This window comes from Scyliorhinus canicula, chromosome 1 (genome assembly GCF_902713615.1).
Source record: "Scyliorhinus canicula chromosome 1, sScyCan1.1, whole genome shotgun sequence".
Lineage (NCBI taxonomy): Eukaryota > Metazoa > Chordata > Chondrichthyes > Carcharhiniformes > Scyliorhinidae > Scyliorhinus > Scyliorhinus canicula.
In genome coordinates, this window is record NC_052146.1 from 254,377,184 (window position 1) to 254,402,555 (window position 25,372).

The 25,372-nt window shown below is 47.4% G+C and overlaps 1 protein-coding gene and 1 non-coding gene across 7 annotated transcripts in view; both read right to left on the reverse strand.

The window, feature by feature from the left end:
* Nucleotides 1–25,372, reverse strand: part of ush2a (Usher syndrome 2A (autosomal recessive, mild)) — a 1,354,742-nt gene that overhangs the window by 461,552 nt on the left and 867,818 nt on the right. The window lies entirely within an intron of this gene.
* On the reverse strand, nt 17,144–17,216 carry trnav-cac. The gene has a single exon. It is a non-coding gene; the product is annotated as a tRNA-Val (tRNA).

A 25,372-nucleotide genomic window follows, 5' to 3' on the forward strand; every position in this document is an offset into this window, starting at 1 on the left:
TTCTGGGCGCGACGCCCCCGCGGCCGAGAGTTACGGAGCGCCGGCGGGGCTAGGAGCGGCCTCCGAGGCCGTCATGAAACTCGGCCGAGTTCACGACGGCCCTCCCGATATTTCCCGGAAGCGGAGAATTCTGCCCCTGCTCTTTTAGGATGCACTTCAGAGTAGAAACAAAAATCACTATGGACAAAAACGCGATCAGACAGGACATCTTGTCAAAATAGGAAGCACTTCGGAGTTAAGAGACCATGAAATGCTATATTAAAAAAAACAAAGCTGACGCCTCCTTTGAGAGAGCCCTCAAATGTCAATGAAGAGGCTTGCAAAAGTCAATGGGGTGTGAACTTCAATGTAAACAGCAATGAACAAAGGTAGAAAAGAAAGCATACTGCAACATTGATACCACAGAACCTTTTGAAACTTCAAGGGGGGTGAAATGGAATGTAAACAACCAAGTACAAAGGGAAAACTTCAAGAGGTGTGAAATGCTTTTCCAATAAACAAGTTGCAGCACAACTCTGTCCGGTGTAAATGTTTGGGACAGACAGGCTGCAGTTGTGCTTTACCCTGTTATGGGGAGTTTACCATGAAAGAAAGCTGTTTTCAAGGCTTCACAGACCTAAAGTGACCTCCACCCTGAGGTAAACCACCGACCTGGCCCCCCCAGCTGAGCCCGAGGCTCCCAGCTCCTTTGAAGAACACCCCTCCACCCCCCGCAATGGCATCTGCCCAGCTGCTGCTGTGCCCTTGTGCTCCCTGGAGGTACGTGGAGAGGGGTGCTCACCTCCTTGCTCCCCCTCAGAGTCCATGCACCTGGTCCCTTCTTTTAGGGACCAATAGCGATTCGTGTCGGGGTGACTTCCCATTGGTTTAGAGGAGAATATCGGGACACCACAGCATTCAACTTTAATCTCACTAATGCGATTAAAATTAATGCAAATTAGCTGTGATAATTCTCTTGTCCTTTTTGTCTGAGATCCAATTGGAGTGGGCCAGGAGAGTGGGAAACTGTTTTGCGCCCAGCGTAAATTCCAAGCGCGATTCTCCCCCAAAATATTCAAGTGTCATTTAGGTGCAGGATGATTCCCAGCAGGGAATGACGCGATCCAGATCGCAAACCATCTACACCTAGTGCAAAAATGATCCCCATGTGAATCACGCCGAGTCAGGGTCCCTCGATGTCTGATTCCCCCTGAAGCGTGGCTCAGCTGTTCACTGCTAACAAGGGGAGCAGTGTTCAAATGGAACCTCAGCATTCATTCCCACAAAAGCCAGGAGGATGGCAGCACAGAGACCCGCTCTGGATGCAGACTTGGCCATGCTTCAAGACACCGTGGTGGAGAGGTGGGGCACCATGTACCTCCGAGGGTGTAGGAAACCCAAGAGCACTGTGGACAATCCCAGCTGGGAAGCGGGGGCAGTTGCAGTTAGTACCAGCAGCTGGACAAGGATGACCATCTTCCAAAGTAGGAGGAAGATCAATGACCTCCTTGGAGCTGCAAAGGTAAACTACAACCTGTTTCCTCCTGGCATCAGACCCACTTGACACCAGTGGATTCCCCCCACCCCCAATCCACTCGCAGCCACATAGCACCCTCCCAACAATCTCCTCCCAGCCTCTTCCTCAGAACCCCCCTGGCATCATCACCTCCTTCTGCCTAGCAGTGGAGCCCACACAGGTCACATGCTATAGAGCCCCTGACCCGCCAGGTGTGTGGCTCACAATGTCCTCCGCAGCAGAAGATAGCCCATATTAAGAGGGAGAAGATGAGGGTCACCATGGAGTCACCCATTGGCCCACGAGCACCCCGAGGGAGGAGGAATGCTGGATTGCATCCCAGAGACTTCCAACAAGGAGATTCAGGCAGTCTCTAGTTCTTCTGACTCCCTGCCCCTCCTGACACCGGCTTATCTCGTGGTAGCTCCTAGAACAGGGTGGCACGGTAACATTGGTAAATTAGCCAGGGTCCTTCGGGTCAACCCCTCCAGAAGCCAACCACAAATAGTAGCAAATGTCACAGGCATGGAAGGCAGCAGGCCGTCTCCACCTCTGATAAGCATCCTGGGAAACACCTGGATGTAGCACAAGGTCATGAAAGATTAAGTAGCTATCGGAGCACCGAGTAGGCACTGTTGAGGTCAGTCATAGTAGCTAAGGAATGGATAATTCCAACATGAAATGTTCACCATTAAAATATGTCACACCTGACACATGCCTGTCATTGAAAGCTTTCAAACTGGGTGGCTCGCTGTCCCCATCTGGAGTTGCTTCCTGCTTCAAGCCCGCCAGAGACGCCACCAGTGAAAGTCAATGAAACCCACAGTCACGGACATCCAGGAATGCAATCCCCATCACTCACTGGACACAGATGTTCCACTCCCTGACACCCCCCCCCCCCCCAAAAAAAACTGGTCCAAAATAAAGTGCCCTCAACACCCACTCAGGCATGAGGATGGGAGTCAGTACGATGTCAGCAGAAAGACAAGAGTCCGAACTTAATCAGAACTGGAAGAACAACACAAACAACACAGCATTCTTCAGTGAGTGGTCATCACCCTCCTGTCCTGAAAAGTGACCCACTGACAGTGCCAATGCAGGTCCATCATCCTGGTGTAATGTCACACAGAACCTGTGATGCACGATCAATAGCACAAAGACGAGAGTTGGATACAACTGAGGCTTTATTGCTCTAAGATGTATAGCCTCCCACAGCAGCTGGTGAAATGGCTGCAGCATGGAGGACACACGCATTTATACTCCGCCTACTGGGCAGAGCCAGCAGGTAGGGGCTACCGATGTACCTGTAGTACAGGTCCTACCATACATCACCTAATATAGGTGCAACAGTGGTTTAACACAACCTGGAAGGGGGAACTGGGTTCAGGGAAGGGGGGGGGGGAACTGGGTTCAGGGAAGGGGGGAACTGGGTTCGGGGAAGGGGGGAACTGGGTTCGGGGAAGAGGAGAACTGGGTTCAGGAAGCGGGAAACTGGGTTTGGGGAAGAGAGGAACTGGGTTCGAGGAAGGGGGGGAGAAGTGGGTTCAGGGAAGGGGTAACTGGGTTCGGGGAAGGGGGGGAACTGGGTTCAGGGAAGGGGGGAACTGGGTTCAGGGAAGGGGGGAACTGGGTTCGAGGAAGGGGGAGGGAAGTGGGTTTGGAGAAGTGGGTAACTGGGGCCAGGAATTCTCTGGTCATCGGGATGCACTTTTCCCGATGGCAGCAGGCAGCTGACAATTTCAATTGGAAATCCCATTGACAAGCGGTGTGAAGATGAGTCCTGCTGCCAGTGAACAACATGCTACCAAGAAACAGGTGGCTGGGGGACCAGAGAATCCAGCCCACTGTCAAACCTTATCCATCCAAATGGTATTTGGGGTCAGTCCTACGACACCAACATTGCCATTCGGGTTAACTTTAACAATTGGGTTTTGCTATGTTTTCAGTCTAAAGTACACATTAAAGCAGAGACTTGGGCCATTTTGCTCCTGGACCTCAAGCAGTGCATATCAACTGGGAAAGCCAGGGGATATGACTTTCAGACAGAATAGGCCAACAACCTAGGCTGGCAGTAAGGGTATGGGAAGCCAGGGGTTAGGGTCACCTAGCAATACATGGGATAGGAGTGCGGGAAGAAAACAGTTTTGTTTCTTTCTTGATTAATCACCAGCTTTAAGGATCATTGGGCTACATGAGGGAGCTATGAAGTGAGCTGGGCATGTGCTGCGCACCTTGCCCGTTTGAACCCGAGAAGTGCAATTTATTTCCAGGGAAGGAAACACAAAACATGGCAGCATCCTTGAGCTTCTTGTGATGAATGATATCGGTAACTGCTGTAACTGTACCTTGCCTTTAATACATTGGCCCTTTAAGACCGGGCTTGGAACCCTGGGGGACTCTGCCTCTGGCTCCGCCCCCAGGAAACTGTATATAAGGTGATGCTCACTGGGCAGCATGCTGTGACCACACCTCTCGGCAGCTGTCCGGTTCTCTGGTAACTAAAGCCTTCGAATTACCAATCTTCTCTCCTGTGTTGTAATTGAGGGTATCTCACTTCTGTCACCCTGTTCAACACTAGTGACCACAGTTAAAGTCAGGCTCACTGATCTTCTCCACTCTGGAGATCATAGCTGGTGGCTTAGTTTGAATTTGCTCTGAATTTGGTGAGCCATTGTTGAGAATTTTGCACATACCGCAGCTGCATTAACAAACTTTTCAACATTTATATTGGTTAAGTGGCTCATTGCCTTCTTTATAAACAATGAAGGATCATTACTATAGTCATAATTAGCTACTGTTTCTCATTAAAATATTTTAATTTATGTTAGACCTTTCACATAATGATGCATTACAAAGCGATTTACAGGATGAATGGTGGACTCTGAGCTGGAAAGGGAGGAAACACTGAGGAGGCGACTAAAAGAATTGTCAAGTGGGGTAAGTTTTGAAGAGGCCTCCGAAGTTATAGAGGAAGGTAGAAAGGCAAAAAAGCTTAGCATAGGATTTTGAAATGCTGGAGCATGGTGGTTATACGCTGTGCCGTCAGCAATGAAGTGAAGGGTTTCATAGCATACTGAAGATTGAAGAGCAGAGGGTGCCCATCAGGAGAATATTACAAGGTAGGGTGAAGTGAGTCTGGAGAGGGATTTGAAGATGAGGGCACGGATAATGAAGTCAATATGCTGCAAGAAAAATACAATTTGTAGAGGTTCAGAAAGATGGAACTGATAGGTGTATGAAATATTGTGCAGGTCTAAATATGTTTTCAGAGACCTGGATAAGCTGGATTTTGTGCAGCTTGATCGTAGAGTGGCCAGCAAAGAAAGCTTCAAGACAGTGAGGTCCATTTTCGGAATGGGCCTCCAAATAAATTTAATTTGTTGGTGCGGTATAGCAAATATTTAAGCATGGAAGTGGTGGAAGCAGTACAAATGATTTCAGCTTTGTGCGGTCAGGCATGAGAAGAAACAGTCAGGATTTCTGCTGCTGGTGCAAGGATCAAGAACACAGGACACCGATTTAAAGTGATTTGCAAAAGAAGCACAATCACCCAAGAAGTAGGAGCAGGAGTAGACTACATGACCCATTAAGGCTGCTTCACCATTCAATAAGATCATGGCTGATCTTGGGCTTCAACTCCATTTACCCCCTTCACCAGCCCCCCATACCCCTTAATTCCCCAAGCAGCCAAAAATCTGCCTTTCCCAGCCTGAAGTGTATTCACCTAAGGATCAATCTTAGACCTAGTATTGTGCATTGAAGCAGTTAGTTAAAGCCCTGTCCACAACGCTAGTTTTACGATTGGTCAGGACACGTGTCTCAGCCCAGTTCATATGGAACCCATGCCATTGGAGAAGCTCACTCTTCCCGAGTACTGAAGCTGGTGCCCCATGTATCGAAACTCATTCTTCCCATACCACCTTTTGAGCCACAGATTGAATTCCCTAATCCACATGACCATATGCCAATTTACACACAAAGCAGGTAACAATCCAGAGTTGATTATCTTTGATATTCTTTGTCTTAATTTTGTCCCTTTCTCCTCAAATTATCTTAGCGTAACATAATTCCTAAATCATTGATTCCCACGTGGACCACAACAACTGGATCCTCCCATTCCCACTCCAAATTCCTCTCAAGGTGATGTCCTTAATCCTGGCACCAGGCAGTCAACACAACATTTGGAGCATGGTCATGGCAATGTTTATCAACATCAAGTTTTGTTTGACAGCTCCTGACCACTTCAAATAAAATTGAGTGCTTTCCAATCATCTCCCTTCACAGTTGAGTGATTTTTGAAGTGCTAAGCTAGAAATTGACAGCACTTGACTCTGAAGTGGTCCAGGAGCTGTCAGTTAAAGCTTGATGTTCATAAACATTGCGGCTAGAGCACTTCAGAGTTACTCAACTGTGAAGGAGGTTAAATGGAACAATGCTGAGAGTGGGGAGTGTGGAAGCTGCCAATCACTGCCTCGTAATATCAAAGAGAAATGAATGAATGGCAGGCAAATCAAAGAACTGAGGGGGTTTAAACCCATGCCTGGTTTTATCATTCCAGGAATTGACAGGTGGTGCTTCCTGTGTCTAAGCCAGCAGGTGTATTGCCCAAGTGAGTGGTAAAGCAGCAATTCTTTTCACTGCCTCTGTCTGGACTGCTCTCTGGCTTCAAGACAGGAGTCTCTCTTCTGTGGGGATTCCTCACTTGGGGGTCTCCTGGGGGGCTTACTGACAGGGGTCTCTCTTCTGGGGGTTTCCTCACTAGGGTCTCCTGGGGAGCTTCCTAACAGGGGATCAATTTTCTGGGGGGTCTGTGAGGGTGACCTTATTTGGGTGTTTCTGTGGGAGGTCTTTTTAATTAGGGGGTTTCTGGGGTGGTTCCTTATTTAGGGGTGTCGGTGGGGGTGCCTCTTTATTTAGGGGGGTCTCTACATGGGTCTCTCTATTTAGGGGTCTTGGGGGGGGTCTTTTATTTCTGGGGGGGTGGCAGGTCAGGTCACTCCCACTACTCTACTGTGCGGGGAAGTGGGAGGGACTCATAAAATCGGGAGGTGGGAGGGCTGAATTATGATATGGGGAAGGGGGGTGTCCAACTGATTGACCCCGCCATTGGGCCACCATTTTGGGGTTCCGTAGGGAATTCCTCACAATCCTCGCCTGCCTAAATTTGAGTGGCAAAGGATTGGGAATCGCTTTCTGACAAGGGCAATTCAGAATATTGAGCAGGATTCTCCATTTTTTGAGATTAACTGCTGACGCCAAGGCAGAATCCGTGGACTTTCAGGATAGAAACACTGGCACCACAGCTGGACCAATTCTGCTACTGTTAAGGGTTAGCCTAATGGAACACAATCTACGGAACACAGCCTACATAGTCGCCTAATGGAACACAATCGATTCTAATGAGAAACGGTGCCCGATTCGCGATTGATGCTGTATATGATGCTGCATATACATACTTCACTCCCCACACACCATCCCAACCAACAAGATGGCAGCAAGGAGAGCAGCACCCAATTTCATGAATGCCGAGCTGGAGACCTTCCTGGACACCGTAGATGAGAGGCATGGTCACTGAAGCCACCAGTTGCCCACCCCCTGGGCTGCATGTATCAGGCTGTCTAACACTGTTTCCTCTGTTTCTCCCCCCCACTCCTCCCCTCCAGGAGTAGGCCGCGCACAACCGCCGGGAGCGGGAGAAGACAGGAGAGGGACTGCCAGACTTGCAGCACTTCACTGTGGCCAGGCAGAGGGCCCTGGATGTGTTCGGCTGCCTGGAGGAAAGGGAGGTTGCCGGGGTGGAGCTCGGCCACGAGCGAGGAAGTGAGACCCCTCTTAGTTGCGGTTCCCCATGACACATGTGTCAGCATCCACCCCACATATCACCCTCACCCTACACCAATCGCACCCCTATCCTCTCCCCTCACATCACACCACCATCTCCCACCCCCGGCCCGCGGTCTAATCACGTGTCTTGCCTTGTGTCTTACAGAGCTGCTGCAGATAAGGCAGGTCCACCTGCCCCCCCCCCCCCCCCCCCATTCTCAGCCAGTGCCACTGCCGTAGCCCTCCCGTGAGCTGGGAACCAATGCTGAAAGCAGCTCGGTCACCAGCCCTCCGCCTGCGACTCAGGAGACCCTGGACCTCAGGTTGGAGGATGACACAGATTTTCAGTCACAACTATCTCCAACACCCTCCACCATCCCAGAGAATCCCACCTCGGTTGGGCACTTTATTGAAGGGACTCCTGGGACGCTATCTGGTGCCCACTACACAGTTGACCAGGTACAGCAGGTGGAGGTGGGAACAGCCCAGGGGGTGGACGGTCGGAGGGCAGGGTAACCCCAGGGACTAGCTGCCGTCCAAACGGGTCTCGGGCTTCTAGAACAGACAGTCCCATCCATAATGGAGATGCAGTAGCAGAGACTGGCACTTTACGAGGGGTTGTCGGCGATCATCCAGCACCTGTAGTTGGAGGAGTCTAACCGTGTGCAGGAGAAGGAGATGGTGTCGACAATGCAGGCCACCCAGGCCAACACCTAGCCACAAGTCAGTGAATCAGGAGGTGATCAGAGCGTCCCGTGTGCTTTGGCCCTGGCGCACACGTCGTGCGGAATCCTGTGCCTGCCTGGGCTCCATGTCCTGCCCATCATCCCCCTCCCCTTCATCCTCCTCGTCGGACAAGGCCTGGCATTCCTCCTCCTCCAGCACATCGCCCCTCTGCTGAGCTTTGTTGTCTGGGATGCAGCAGGCCGCCACATTGCAGGCCACCCTCTCAGCATCATTCTGGAGGGCCCCACCAGAGCGAAGATGAACCGCACCTTCAGGAGGCTGATGCACTGCTCGATTACAGCCCTGATTGCTGCATTGACGTTGTTGTAGCGGGCCTCCACATCGATCTGTGGTCTCCGGATAGGTGTCATCAGCCACGACCCAGTGGATAACCCCCGTCACCCAGGAGCCAACTGCCCAGCCGGATGAATGTCTCAAACATGTCAGGAATCGTAGAGTGTGCCAGGATGAAGGCGTTGTGCTCACTGCCCGGGTACTGGGCAAAGAGGTGTGTGATGAACAGATGATGGTCAAACATCAGCTGCACATTTATCGAAGGGAACCCCTTTCTGTTTGTAAAGACCGGCCTGTCATTTGCAGGTGCTTGTAGGGGGACATGCATCCCAACGATCACCCCCTGGACCCAGGGCATCCTGCCGATGGCGGCGAACCCCTTTGCCCAGGCAAAGGCGGGCTAGGTGTACATTGAAATGGATGAATTGAGCCGCCTGGGCATATAGGGCCTCAGTGATGGCACGGATGGACCTGTGCATCAAGGTCGGTGAGATTCCGGACATATCTCCACTCGGCGCCTGGAAGGACCATATGGCATAAAAGTTCAGGGCGACCTTAACGGCCACTAGGAGCAGGTGCCATCCCCCATAACTCCATGGTGCCAGGTGTGCCATCATCTGGCAGATGCGCCATACTGTCTGTCTCCTCAGCCGGAGTCTTAGGCAGCATGCCCAGTCTGGCAGCTCCTCGAATGGCAGGCAATGCCGGTACACACGAGGCCTCATGCGGCGCCTCCTTGGCACTTCCTCCTCATCGGCCTGTTGGGTAGCTGGCTCTGCAATCTAGGCAGCTGCTTCTTGTCCCACTATGGCACGCTCCGCCGCTGCCCGCTCTGCTGCTGCAGATTCCTCCTCCTCCTCGAGCAGCGGCTGTTCAGACAGTTGCAGGGCATCCCCTAGGGCCGCGGCAACCAGCAGGAAGGCCACCATTGCTGGTTGAATTAAATATCAATTGTCGGCAGGGTTGAAAGGCCAACATGTAAGCTGGTGCGTACCCCGTGCCCAACCAGGTCCACTGGGCTACTTGGTGGCCCTGGTTGGCACTGCGGGCTCTGGCCCACGTGTCCCTAGATCCGTCGGTGGCCGGCACTGTGGGGGCCCTGCTGCCCATCTCTAATACCAGGGGTAGTATTGACTGGCAATGCCTTGATCAGTGGAATGCACCGTGGCCCCCGTAAGAGCTACTGTGAGTGTTGCCCTGGGTGGGCCACTTGTGGGTGGTGGGAATGTGTGGCGAGGTTGCTGGTGTAGGGGTGGGGGCACCCATACAGCCGATGTCACTCTGCAGAACCAGGGGCCAAGGTGGTTTGTCAGTGGAGTGCGCAGAAAGATGGCCGCGGTAATGGCGGTACATGCCTGGGCACCTCCCCAGTCCCATAGGGGGTTAGCCCAGCCATTCGGCCCATTCCCCCGCCACCCCCATCTCGCCCTGCTCTGGCAGGACCCCTCTACTGTCCCAGCCAAGCCCAGCAGCGCACAGTCGTTCCTCTCTGGGTCCTACCTCCTCTCTCTCCTTCATCAGCCACCGTGCCGGTTTCACGATTTCTAAAAGCACAAGTGAACCACGCTGTCGGGAACTTGCCCCATTGGAGGAGGAGAATCACGGAGGCCACGGAGAATACAGGGTTGGGCCCGCTAATGATATGAAAATGGTTCACTGTATGTGCATTCCGGTACGCAGTGTCGCTGTTGTCAAGGTAACGGAAATCGCAATTTGGCGTCAAATCGCCGCCCGCCACGATTTTGGGCGGGGAATCTACTCTCTGTCAATCGCGTTTCCCGGTTTCGGCATCGGCAAACTGAGAATTCCGCCCATGGTCTCCCAAATGGAGAATTTCATCCCTTATATATAGAAACGCTAATGACTCAACATCTAGCTTAGTTTTCCACTACAGTCATGATCATCTATTGGTGGCAACCATTTTCAGCTGATTGATAGGTGGCTGCCAGGTCAGGCAGCTTCCTGTTTATCTGGGCTATTAAAATAACAATGCTTGAAATGCTTAATCTAATTTTAAGCTTAAGGAAAACTTACTAGAACTTACGACCTGAACTAAATTCCCAACTACTCACTTGATCCAAGTTTCAGTCAGGCATAGTTTCCTGTCCATGCACCCCTTTCCCTGTGGGTTTAAAACCTCTCTGCTTATATGTAAAGTCTCTGATAACTCACGACTCGATGACTTGCAATTACTTTTTGAAAAAATAGTTTTATTAAGGTATTTGCAAAATTTTTATAACAAAAGCAAAAACAATAACATTGACATGGTAAAATAAACATTTCCCCACCCGACCCAATCTTCACACACCACAACCATCTAACACCCATCTGCCCATTTCCCCCCCCCCCCCTCCCCCCCCCCTTGGAATACTGCTTCTGCTGACATTTTAATTTTCCCAGAGAAAGTCGACGAACGATTGCCACGTCCAAGAGAACCCCAACATTGACTCTCTTAAGGCAAACTTTATTTTCTTAAGTCTGACAAACCCAGTCATGTCACTAACCCAGGTCTCGACACTCGGGGGCTTCGAGTCCCTCCACATTAACAAGATCCGTCTCCGGGCTACCAGGGAGGCAAAGGCCAAGACGTCGGCCTCTTTCACTCCCTGAACTCCCGGATCTTCCGACACTCCAAAGATCGCTACCTCTGGACTCGGCACCACCCGAGTTCCTAGCACCATGGACATTGCCTTCGCAAACCCCTGGTCCTCTGAGCTTTGGGCATGCCCAGAACATGTGGACATGGTTTACTGGGGTTCCCGCTCACCTCACACATCTATCTTCTACTCTGAAAAACTTGCTCATCCTTGCCGCTCTCATGTGTACCCGGTGGACCACCTTAAATTGTATTAGGCTAAGCCTGGCACATGAAGAGGAGGATCTGACCCTGCTGAGGGCATCCGTCCATAAACCTGCCTCTAACTCTCCACCCAGATCGTCCTCCCACTTGCCCTTAATCTCCTCCACCGGGGTTTTCTCCACCTCCAACAACTCCTGGTAGATATCCAACACTTTCCCCTCCCCCACCCAGGTACCGGACACTACTCTATCCTGTATTCCCCATGGCAGCAGCAGCAGAAAGGCCGGTACCTGCTTCCTCAGGAAGTCTCGCACTTTGAAATATCTAAAACCATTCCCTGTCAGCAGTTTAAAGACTTGCAATGACTTGAGGAAAAGCCTTGGATTGGATTTGGAATTTTGTTTCTTGTCCCATGTACCAAGGTCACATGTACCAAGGTTGCTGATGACACCACAGTAGTGGGTCGGATTTCAAACAATGACGAGACAGAGTACAGGAATGAAATAGAGAATCTGGTGAACTGGTGCGACGACAATAATCTCTCCCTCAATGTCAACAAAACAAAGGAGATTATCATCGACTTCAGGAAGCGTAGTGGAGAACATGCCCCTGTCTACATCAATGGGAACAAAGTAGAAAGGGTCGAGAGCTTCAGGTTTTTAGGTGTACAGATCACCAACAGCCTGTCTTGGTCCCCCCATGCCGACACTATAGTTAAGAAAGCCCACCAACGACTCAACTTTCTCAAAAGACTGAGGAAATTTGGCATGTCAGCTACGACCCTCACCAACTTCTTCAGATGCACCATAGAAAGCATTCTTTCTGGTTGTATCACAGCTTGGTATGGAGCCTGCTCTACCCAAGACTGCAGGAAACTACAAAAGGTCGTGAATGTAGCCCAGTCCATCACACAAACCAGCCTCCCATCCATTGACTCTAACTATAATTCCCACTGCCTCAGAAAGGCAACCAGCATAATTAAGGATCCCACACACCCCGGACATACTCTCTTCCACCTCATTCCGTCAGGTAAATGATACCAAAGTTTGAGGTCACGTACCAACCGACTCAAGAACAGCTTCTTCCCTACTGCCATCAGACTTTTGAATGGAGTATTAAGTTGATCTTTTCTCTACACCTTGCTATGCTATAACTGTAACATTATATTCTGCAGTCTCTCCTTCCTTCCTTATATACAATATACATTGGGCGAGATTCTCCCAAAATGGGAGAAATCGTAAGGCTGGCGTCAAACCCAGGCGGGTTTGACGCCAGCGCGCCCCTTCCCCACCGGGAACCGATTCTGGTCCCCGGTCGGGGCTAGCAGCCCGACGCCGTAGGCTCCGGCATGACGGGCTTAACGAATATCGTTAAGCCCGCTTGCCGGAGTTAGCGCCGGCTGACGCATCATATGACGTCAGCCGCGCATGCGCGGATTGGAAGACTCCAACCCGCGCATGCGCGGATGACGTCATCGCGTTTTTGCGCGAAACCCGCGCATGCGCGGGCCGGGTTGCCCCTCAGCCGCCCCGCGAATGGATACTGCGGGGCGGCGGAAGGAGAAAGAGTGCGCGGGCATCGGGCCCGCTGCCCGCGATCGGTGCCCACCGATCGCGGGCCCATGGCACCCTTGGCACGGCCGTGGTACTGCCGTGCCAATCGGTGCCATGGTTATAAAAAGCGAGTTTGTGACGCCGATTTTACGAACGGCCAGACCAGGTGTGTTTGCCGTTCGTAAAAACGGCGTAAAGGGCTGGGACTTCGGCCCATCGAACAGCTGTGAATCGCTGCCGGCCATAAAAAAACGGCGGCAGCGATTCAGGTCGGGAGTTGGGGGGGGGGGTGGAGGAGAATAGCGGGAGGGCGGGAAAAATGTCGGGAAGGCCCTCCCGCTATTCTCCGACCCGTCGTGGGGGTCGGAGAATTTCGCCCATTGTTTGTACAGCATGCAAGAAACAATACTTTTCACTGTATACTAATACATGTGACAATAATAAATCAAATCAAATACAGTGAAAAGTATTTTTCTGCGAGCAGCTCAACAGATCATTAAGTGCATGAAAAGAACTTTCTATGCAGCAAGTGGTTAGGATCTGGAATGCACTGTATGAGAGCTTGGTAGAGACAGAATCATTTGAGGCTTTCAAAAGAGAATAGGATTGTTCTTTGAAGAGAATACATTGCAGGGCTTTGGGGGAAAGGTAGGGGAGTGGGACTAGGTGAGTATCTCTTGCAGAGAGCTGGCAGAAACACGATGAGCCAAATGCTTTCCTTCTGTGTAAGCATTTGGTGACTCCTGTTAGAAAAAAATCTACATAGCTTTGGTGACCCAGGATGGAATTGGGTTCAGCTGCGATATCTTTCTGGTAGAATAGCTTGCTAACATTCAGCACCTGACATGACCTGTACAGAATGATGACTTGGACAAGCTATCAAAATCCATGCAACCATTCTTCAGCAAAAGTCATTACATTGCAATAACTTAGCAGGGGTATCAACACGTGCTGATGTCACAAAGTAATTTGCCAGCTAATAGGTCTTACAATCATAAAACAAAAACTGTTTAAATATAATCAAAGGATGAATTATTTTGAATTCACAATGCCCAATAACAACTGTCTTCTTTGATTGATGCAAAGTTATTAGACTGTTGCGCCAGTTTTAAAGAATTCCGTCTTTTGGTCGTTCTTTCTCTCTTTTTGTTATTTTCAAAATCACTGGCCAGACAAAATCTCATCTGCGAAAAGGGATCTGAACCCCATTTTAAAAATGGTAAAGTTCAATAGTTTAATCACAAATATAATTCTTTGTCATGGGTCCTGATCTATTTGTTACTGGGTGGCAAAGAAATCCACTTTGTGACATTGTTAAGAACGAGCAGTGAGGTGAGCCACCGCACCTAGTCCTCTGACCGGTTTGGAAAGATCCACAGATTAGTTTTCACATTTTTGCCTGATTGCAGTTCTGTAAACCCAACCATTAACTTTGAGCAACTGCTGATGGCTGGAACAGTTTAGATATTATTTCCTCAGAAAATACTGAGGAATTTTCATGCGTGGGTTTCCTCCGGGTGCTCCGGTTTCCTCCCACAGTCCAAAGATGTGCGGGTTAGGTGGATTGGCAAAGCTGAATTGCCCGTAGTGTCCTAATAAAAGTAAGGTTAAGGGGGGGGGGTTGTTGGGTTACGGGTATAGGGTGGATACGTGGGTTTGAGTAGGGTGATCATGGCTCGGCATAGCATTGAGGGCCGAAGGGCCTGTTCTGTGCTGTACTGTTCTATGTTCTAATTGTATTACATTCTATTTAGTTTAATTTTCAGGATCTGGACATTAAATCATTTATCATTCTCATTATGCTTTTGAAGCATTTTTGCAAAAAACAAAACAAAATCAAAGTCAAGCAGGCTCTTTGCAAAGTCCTATTAATTTATATGGGAAAAGCCAAGAACTGCAAATAGTTTTGCATTCTGCAGGGAGGGGAAACCAGAATGAAGATTTCACAGTGGAAACCCAATTAACCGCCATATTGGAGGCAAGCAGCATTCCTCGCAGTTGCTCCTGCTCGCAAGATCAGACGATCTATTAGTTCACGTGCATGCACAAAGCTCCCCCACCCCCACCCCATTTGCCCATGACTAAAGGTGCCAGACCTGCAACAACTAGCCAAAAATGTTCCCTGATGGCTGGCACTGCCCTCTAATTACAGAGGTCAGTGCTATAAACAGCATGGGCTCATCTCCAACAATCCTGCTGGCAGCTTCTGCTGAAATGAGAGTAGCAAAACTATACCGTTAAAATCAATTTATGCTGCGATACATTAAAACACTTATTATTTGGGTTATGTTGTTAAATAGCAATTTTTGAGAAATACATTCATGCAATTGTGAGTGTAGCAAGCATCAAATCTAATTTCAGCTAGTACATTAAAACAAGCAGGAATTAAAAACTTGTAATTGAGCTTAAAATCAGCAGATTTGCACCACCAACTTCAACAAAGGCTACAAAGAGACCTGTGAAGGTCAGCAAATAGCAATTACGTAAGTAACTGGTGAGCCAAGACATAAAGGAAGACTTCAGAGTCATAGAATTGTTGTGGCATCGGAGGCCATTCATCCCATCATGTCTACCCGGGCCGCTTAATGAGCATTATGTCTTAGTCATAACTATCTTTCTCTGGGCAGCACGGTAGTATAGTGGTTTGCACAATTGCTTCACAGCTCCAGGGTCCCAAGTTTCATTCCTGGCTTGGGTCACTGTCTGTACGGAGTATGCACGTTCTTCCTGTGTATGCGTAGGTTTCCTCTGGATGCTCTGGTTTCCTTCCACAGTCCAAAGATGTGAGGGTTAGGTGGATTGGCCATGCTAAATTGCCCTTAGTGTCCAAAATTTCCCTTAGTGTCGGGTGGGGTTACTGGGTTATGGGGATAGGGTGGAGGTGTGGGCTTGGGTCGGGTGCTCTTTCCAAGAGCCGGTGCAGACTTGATGGGCCAGATGGCCTCCTTCTGCACTGTAAATTCTATGATTCTGTGATTCTAGTGCCATTTTCCTGCCCTTTCCATAAGATCGCAAGACATAGGAGCTGAATTTGGCTTAATTGAGTCTGCTCCGCCATTCAATCATAGCTGATATGTTTCTCATCCCCATTCTCCTGCCTTTTCTCCATAACCCTGATCCCCTTATTAATCAAGAACCTATCTTTCTCTGTCTTAAAGACACTCAGTGATTTGCCCTCCACAGCCTTCTGCGGCAAAAAGTTCCACAGAATCACCACCCTCTGGCTGAAGATATTCCTCCTCATCTCAATTTTAAAGGATCGCCCCCTCAGTCTGAGGCTGTGCCCTGGGGTTCTAGTTTTTCCTACTAATGGAAGCATCCTCTACACGTCCACTCTATCTAGGCCTCTCAGTATCCTGTACCATTTACATTGAGTGTGGTTCAATGGCCTTGTCACGCTGGACTCTGGATGCAACAAGACCGGTAAATCTCACAAGGAGCCTCTCGTGGGATTTACGATGCTCGTTGTGCCTCGCAAAATGTTACGAGATATCGTGAGGTGTCGCGATCTGGATATCGCCCTGAATGGGTGTGATCTTGATTTGCATATTCAATTGAGTTGATAGTCTCACTTGAAGATGTCTGTGCTGAAGATACCCAAGCCGCGGGATCTCATGGCTGGCCACGGAGACCCCCAACGGGTGCCGTTTAGCACTGATTGCCACAAACAAGTCATTCCTCTCCTGAGGGCATCAGATGCAAGACAACTGCACCAACCCCACAGGGTGATGCATCACAAGCAAGTTGTAACTTCAATTTGGGATTGCAGACACGGGGAGAATGTGCAAACTCCACATGGACTGTGACCTGTGGCTGGGATCGAACTCGGGTCCTCGGTGCTGTGAGACAACAGTGCTAACCAGTGTGCCACCATGCTTCCCAGTGATAGATCAATTTTACTGAATTTCTGACCTTCAGAAAGTCCAGCAGACAAGTCTTCAATCAGTGGCAGTGGATAGTGACCTGCACACAATATCAGGTTAATTGTCACTTTCGCCATTGTGTTTCAATACAGGAACTATTGATGTTTTCCAACCACTTGTAGCAACTGGTTCAATAACTCTGTTTGAACTAGCCTTTCTAGTTCTTTTACATAGATTACATAGAATTTACAGTGCAGAAGGAGGCCATTCGGCCCATCGAGTCTGCACCGGCTCCTGGAAAGAGCACCCTACCCAAGGTTAACACCTCCACCCTATCCCCATAACCCAGTAACCCCACCCAACACTAAGGGCAATTTTGGACACTAAGGGCAATTTATCATGTCCAATCCACCTAACCTGCACATCTTTGGACTGTGGGAGGAAACCCGAGCACCCGGAGGAAACCCACGCACACACGGGGAGGATGTGCAGACTCCGCACAGACAGTAACCCAAGCCGGAATCGAACCTGGGACCCTGGAGATGTGAAGCGATTGTGCTATCCACAATGCTACCGTGCTGCCCTATAATGTTTTTGCCCGGTTTCGAACCGGGGACCTTTCGCGTGTGAGGCGAACGTGATAACCACTACACTACAGAAACTGACTTTTGGCCTGATGGTATCTGGTAGGGTTCTAGCTTTGAAACATTTTGTTGCACTGTTTGGCTTGACTTTGAGTTGATCTTCAACTCCTGTCATTGAGCCAGTGAATCTTCAAACAACTTCTTACACTTCTTCAGAAGTTGTTGTAGTCATTCTTTGAATCCACTAGTTGATTCTCTGCTCCCCAGTTGAGTTTAATTTTTCCCAACCATGCTCTCCCAAATAAAGCATGAAAGATTCCACAACCATGGGGAGCCAACTCTGCTGGTTTGTCCATTTACTTCTCTTGGTATAATTTTAAAGGTACAACCTCTTCTATGTACATTCTTAGGACAAGGTTTGATCATTTTGAAGGCAGATGCTGCAGCTTCAAATATAAATTGTTTCTGTGATACAGCTGCACCCATTTCCACTTCCATTCTGACTTGCTTACCATAAACTTTTGGGAATACCCAGAAACATTGTTAGCCACCCCACATCGACAAGACGCCTAGTTTCAGGTTTCAGATCCTAAAGTTATCTGAACTTTGTCTACTAACTTACAGACATTACTAATCTGCTTAGGTGTGTTTTGTTTCTTGCACATTTTTGGTGTTGGTGAACTTTGCCGAGCCCCACATGTTTTGGCAATAAAGGGAATGATTTAACTAAATGAGAACAAAGTCCCATAGAGAACACATTTAGCGTGTTTTCCAGCGCTGAGAAACACAACGCTATTAAATGTCACTCGGGTTCGATACGGCTCAGCGGGGAACACATGGCTGTGGCCGCATATGACATTTCTGCGCTGAGGAGTTTTGCTCGCCGGAAACTCCTCAGTGTAGTGAGAGATCAGGACACTATGTAAAAATGGCATTCCAATCTCTGGAGCCCTTGACGCGGCCCCGACCCCGACCAACCCCCAAGCATCGACCCACTATGAAGGGTCCCTGAGTCCCCCTGCATCCCCTAACGCTCGCACAGGGCACTCCTGGCCCGATCACCACTGAGAAAATAATGCCAGTTTGGCACCGTCGCAGTGCCAATCTGGTGCCCTGTTAGTAACCCTGCCTGCACCATCTGAGGACCTTGGCAATGCCAGGCTGAAAGTGACAGGGTGCCTGGGTGGTACCAGTAGTGCCAGTGTCCCACCCTGTCCAAAGGGCATGCACCTGGGGGCCTCTGATCCCCTAGGAGACCCCCAAAAGTGCCATCCCTTCTGGTCCCCCCTTGTGGAGACCAGTACTGAACAGCGCTCACCTGAGGTGAAGGGGTTAGATCCCAATTCCTTAGGTGCCTCGGGAAGACTGCATATTACAGTGAGATGAGCTGTCTGGCTCGAATATACAGATTTGCCAAAAAGTGGTCCTGCCCACAATGGTGGGGATTTACATCAGAACGTCTCGCGAGAACGTGTTGCGAGCTAGGTATATCCCTGTAGCAGGGTCTCCCGGCTTCTATTGGCCACGTTGCGCTGCAGTGCACTGCTTTTCGGGCTCAAAGTGGCCATTTGATCGAGCCCATGGCCTTTTGGTATAGTTCTTGCACTTATTTTCCTTACTCCACCATTCCCCTGCTGAGTGTCCAACCTCTGAATATTGATGACATGGCTGTCTGACGGTCTCAATCTTCTGGATCTTCGCTCCTTCCCCTTTCTGTGAAGTCTCTTTTGTTGCTAGCTCCATAGATGTGGCAATTTCAACAGCAGCTTTTGAGAGTCACATCGCTTACAGTAAGCAGCTTCCTCTGAACAGCTTCACTGCAGAGTCCACATACTAGCCTATTGCAAAGGGTGTCGTCTAGTATTCCACCAGACTCTCAGTATTTTGCCAACCTTCTTAAAATTGCTATGAGTTGTAAAATGCTTTCACCTTCTTCCTGACTACGGTTGTGGAAATGAAACCATTCTGCAATTAACAACGGTCCAGGGGAGAAATGTTCTTCTAAAGTCTTCATTGGTTCGTAATAGGTCTTTTCTCCTGGTTTTGCTGGATGAACTAAATTTAGCAAACTGGTGTTTGATACGCGATGAGGTAAAGTTTAAATCTCTCTTCATACGAGTTCCAAGTCTCACAGTCTTCATCAAATGCATCCATGGCACCTGTTTTTCCCGCAATTCCGGATATAAGCTCCTGGGGTCTGTACCTCAACCAACTTCCTCCGTTCCGTTTTCTTTTTGATGTACAGAACAAGAGATCCCCTTATCCACAACGCAACTTAAATATTTTCTTTTTGCCTGACTGTGGTTTGACTTTTTCCCGAGTTGTGGCCTGTACAGAGTCGGAAGACCTTTGAACCCCTGTTCCTGCACCCCGATGAGCTTCAACAAGTGCAGAGTCCCTGCAGCCTAGTCTCTGCCCACTTCAACGGCAACCAGTTTATGAACTGTTCTGTTTACTCACCGTTGTGTTCCATTTTTAAAAAACATTCAGCGTTAGCTGCTTTTGCTGCGCCTGACGTGTGTCTCCCCCTTTTCTTGTCAACAATTATCTTTTTAATCAAACCTCATCACCAGTTTTCTCTTTTGTTTTATTCTCTGAGTGCAGCAAGAGAAAAGATATGGAGGTGCCACACACTTGGATTTCTTACAAATACGATGAGAGGCTTATTAAGAGGTATTGCTCATACAACCTAAGCTGGAGAAATGAAAGCCCGCGCAAAACACTCTGTTGATGTCACTACATATCATGAGGCATTCCACCAGCGAGGATGTATTCTCTGTTACATAACAGGAACATAACCCACAACCTTCTGACTTGGAGGCAAAATTGCCACCACTGAGTCATTCTTGATTCGTCTTTTTGGGTCCAGGAGGTAAAGTCATAGGCAAGATGCAGCAGGAACTTTGAACCCAATGGTTAGCAAGTATAAATAATGTAAGTAGGCCAGGGTGATTAGATTTTAGTTTAACTTGACGATTTTGATATTGTATCCACTGTAATAATTAGCAATGTCAAAGGAACCACTTTGATGTTAATACATTGCTAAAGAAGTCATTTCTATTCTGTATTAACCACATGTATTAAAAATGTATTATTATTGCACAAATGAAACAATCATGAAATGAATGGGGCTGGATTCTCCGCCCCGCCACGCTGTGCCACATTTCGTACTCGAGCCGCCGGCGGGATTCTCCGTTACGCCGGCCGGTCAATGGCGTTTCCCATTATGGGGCAGCCCTCCTCCATCGGGAAACCCCCAGGCGCTGGCAAAACGGAGAATCCCGCCCAGGATATACAAGCCTTGATTGAGTTATGATCAATGAGTGGATTTCTACTCTCAAGATGTGTGTGCAGAGCTGAGAAATTTTCTAGCTCACTGAACCACCCGCCCTGAATGGCGGAATCTTCATTTGAGGAGGTGGTGGGTGGATGCCACTCCCGGGTGTAAATCCAAGGCAGCCTGGTTAAACCTCAGTTCTCTGGGACTTTAACTGTTATGTGCCTCTAGCTTTCACCCCTTGCACTTTCTCATCACCCCATCCAAAACTCATGCCCCAACCATGCCAACTCATGCACACCACCCACCCCAATAGCCCCTCATACCCATTCATCCGCATAGCTCTTTGTAGCTCCTAGCCAACTTAGTGCAAACACATAACTGTCATTGTCCCTTAAAGGCCCTATGTCATATTAATGCCAACTTATGCCGACCCATGACCCCCAAAGGCAACTATTTGTCCTTGCCCATCTATGCCAACTTACCCAGTACTCAGATTGAGCAGAACTCAGGATTCATCACTGAGAACACAGATATCCTCCAGAGTACTGAAAAACCTCAGCCCCAGGAAAAACACAGCTTGATTTACAGCTCTATCTCTCTGATCTTTTCTGTCAACTGCAGAATGTTTATCTGCACACGGTAAAGAGGGTTCAAGAACTTGCATTTTCAGCCATTGATACTTTAAAGGGTTTGGATGACTGACATTTTTAGTTGCCTGCAGTAAAAAGGAACTTTTTGTAAAAAAGTGGAAAGATATCAATGAATTACTGTTTTTTAAAGTTTTCTTTTATACATCTTAGTTTCACTATAGGATTCATTGGTCTGTCCAGTTTATTGTGCTGAATGGGCATGGAAGTGCTGTGGTTTGGAATTGGGGACCTGAGGGGCTATTGGGACTGGGTGGAGGGGCACACAATGGCTTGAGGTGCTTGAAGGGCCATGAGGTGGCATGGATGGGGCATTAGGAATACGTGGAAGGTGAGGGGGTGTGAGGGGTGAGGGCTGCAGGGCCTTACTTTTCCTATTATAACTAGGCCAAAGGCCCACAGCATTGAGGTGGGCCTTTTAAACAGTCCGTCTTGGCATTCCGCAGCCTGTGGCTGCCTCTTTCCCTGGTTGGTTGGCCAAACTGCAGCTGGCACCTGCCCTCCACCTGCTGGCAGGATGGCAGTCCAACCTGTTGAGTCACTTAATGTTGGAAGATTGGGATGGATGAAATTAATTAAGTTACAGAATGCATAATCACAGTAAAATTAGGTAACGCTAATCTTGATGATAGGAGCAGAAAAAAGTGAGTGAAGAAAACAAGATACTTTTAGCCCTGGGTTCACTCCCATTATTCACAGATAGATCAAAAATGGAGGCTCAGATAGGCAAATGTACACATATAAAATATATGTCCCAGGTTTAAATTTTCAAATACTCCAAAGCTTCAAAAAACAATCCCAGCCTGAAAATTTCAACCTATTAACTTCAATGAACAGCATGAGTTAAACATTTACAATTGATATTCCTGGTAGCTACTGACTGATGTATCAGAATTTTAACCCAACATGATTAAGAAAATTGCCTGTTTAAAAATCACATACACTCACCAGTTTTATTGGAGGTTCACAGCGTCAACGAGAAACGAACATTTCATACATTTTTTTCAAAATAAGAAGGAAATAAAGTCTCTAGCATTTGGATAGTTGGCTCATCTTTGGGAAATGTGAATTGTGGTAAGCTCTCACATCACAAGCATTCCAGGATAGAGGATATGATCAGTGAAATGCTAAAGGGCTCAAACTACATTTCTGCACTGCGTAGTATCTAACAAGGCAAAAACAAACTATTTTTATAAAAGGTAATAGCTTTGATAAAAAGAGTTTCCACAGAAATGTGATATGATTGTGTTAAATAGCCACATGTGAACTTTGCTGACCAGAAATTCTACACTCCACAGGGGGAGAACCATTCATCCTCCTTTCTAGCGTGTCAGAGTGCCTTCTGGGTGTGGCCTTTTGAGTTATGCCATGAATATAATCATCCAATGACAGGATCAAGCTTATAAATAGCTTTTTTGTCAGGAGTAAATAGTACTTGTGAGTAAACTATTAATATTTAACATTCTTAACCAGAATTGCATTATTCTGAAAGCAAAATAGTTATTTTAAAAGTTCAGATAGAGCAGTCTTATTAAATAATTTTTATTATTTTTTTGTACACTTACCAGGGCTAAAGGGGAGTTAGGATTCTTATAAAAAAATTCAATGCAAATTTATGCTCTGTTCTGTTCATTATTCATATTGAAATGTTAAAAGAATTCCATATACTCAACTGACAATATCACTAAAAATAGTTAATAATGGAAAAGTTCCCTTAAATGTGGATGGGAACAGGGTTGTGCTGAGTGGCACAATTACATTGACAGGTCACTGAGTCTGCCACTAAAACTTTTATGTTTATTAGATGAAGTGTATGATAATGTGGAAATCACAATGTGCTACAGTAGGCATTTAATCTGCCGCTCAACAAACTTCTACTGGTGTCATTTGGGAGCTCTGACAAGATTTTATTTTTAAGGAGCATGTTCAGGTTGTTACTCCTCTGCCTGAGCTGATGAAATTCCACGAAGGCAACAGATAGACTATGAGTCATGTTATGTCAGTCTGAAATGTGATATTATCATCAAAATGGAATATTTAAGGTAGCTCAAAGAACTAAAGTTTGACGAATCTACTAGTTGCCCATGTTTACTTTTTACTGACTCCAGCAATGTTCAAACTCATTAATTTAATGCAGATTGAAGTCCTTAAGAATAAGAAAGTAGAATATTTTTTTAAAGGCATGAAACATGTACGTGCTGATGGTCAAACGGACTTGAGTGTACTTGTAACAAGGAACACAGAAAGTTGGCATTCAGGCACAACAAGCAGTTAGGAAGGGAAATGACATATTGACCTTTATTGCAAGTGAATTGGGGGACAAGCATAAGGAAGACTTGCTGCAATTGCCCAGGGATTTTTGAGACCACAACCGGGGTACTATGTGCATACTTAAGGCAGGTTTTCCTTGCATTAGTGCACTACAGTGAAGGTTCACAAGATTATTTCCTGGGATGAGAGAGTTGTCCGATAGTGAGAGTAAATTTGGGCCTATGGTCTCTTGGGTTATGCAAAAATAAGAAATGATCTCTTTGAAACATACATGGTTCTGAAGGGGCTTTCACAGTCAGAGGATGTCTCTTCTCTTTGGGGAAATCTAGAAAATGGAGGCACAGTTTCAGAATAAGAGGCTGATCATTGAGGACTCAGATAAGGATAATTTCTTCAATCGAGGGTTGTAAATCTTTGGAACTCTGCATGATGCTCCATTGTTGAATATATTTAAGGCTAAAATAGACTCATTTTTGGTCTCGCATGAAAAATGAAAATTGCTTATTGTCACAAGTAGGCTTCAAATGAAGTTATGTGAAAAGTCCCTAGTCGCCACATTCCAGCACCTGTTCAGGGAGGCTGATACGGAAATCATGGAACCAAGTGATATGATGAGCAGACGAGAAAGTGGATTTGAGGCCAATGAACAGCTACAATTGTGTTGAATGGTGGAGCAAAGTCAAAGGGCCTATTCCTGCTCCTATTTCTTATGCTCCTCTGTTCTTAAATAATGTCCTTTCACTTGTAGTGATTGTCCCTTCAGGGCAACACAGCAGAGTAAGGGTAATCTGACCTGGGTGACCAATTGGGACTCAGAGTGGGAAATCACCCCAGGGGGAAGAGCTCTCTTAGGCAAAGGCATTCCAGAACAGTCATGTTCTGTAGACTGGGTGTTGTTCACATCACAGACTATCCTATCCTGTAACATGTCATATAGGGTGGCTCCAAAATCACAACACAATGATAATTGCTTCAGTTTAACAATGTAAAAATAATTTATTGTAGAACAACTGCGTGATAAGATAACTAGGATAAATTAAATAATAAACAACTAACACTAATCAACTATTGTCTAACTACTGCAGATACGCCTATCTCCCAGCACGACCTACTCTCAACTCCCAGATCACAGGGTCATGTGATGTGTTTACAATGCCACCTAGTGGTCAGAGGTCATGCATAACATTATGTACAAACTTGCCTTGTGCATATTATCACAAGAAGTAGCTGCAGATATGTCCCTGCTATTGTAAATAAACCTTTTGCGGTTCACTAATGAAATCTCTGAAAGTGCATCATTACATCTGGTGACGAGAATAAATTATCCTCACACTTCCTCTGGCCTGATACCTGTTTTAATCAAAGTCTGAGAAAAAGAAAATAAATATACTCACCAGAATGTCTCTCTTTGGGAGAACAGACCCATTTAACTCCTCCACAGAGGACTGGATACAATATGTTGAGCACCTCGGGTATTATTTTCAAGAAAACGAAATAGGGGAGGGGGTGAAACACAAAGCAATTCTCCTCAGTATTTGTGAAACTCAGACCTATAAGTTTATACGCAGTCACAGCCCCAAGCACGCACAACTCCAAGTCATTTAGTGAGCTTTTGGATTTCGTGAAGGCTCAATTGCAACCTCAACCATCAGTCATCCTCCAGAGATTCAAATTTAATTTGACGGTGAGAGGCCCAGGCAAATTGATCACGAATTACATTGCTAAACTGAATCAATTATTGTTGTATTGCGTTTTGGAGCCACCCTATATGGTATGTTACAGGATAGGATAGTCTGTGATCTGCACAAAGGGTGCTATTCAATACAGATTGCTTGCAGAGATCGACATAAATTTTAACCAACCAATGGAGATCCAGAGGATGGCGCCGGAGCGAGGCGACTCCCTGCGAGCTCTCCCCAACAGATCCACTTTTTACGTAACTTACACTCATTCTAATCGTTCAAAATTTGACTAACATTAATACTAACTCTCTCTTTTATCGTTTCTTGCAGGCTTGAACATTCTCCGAGGCCTGT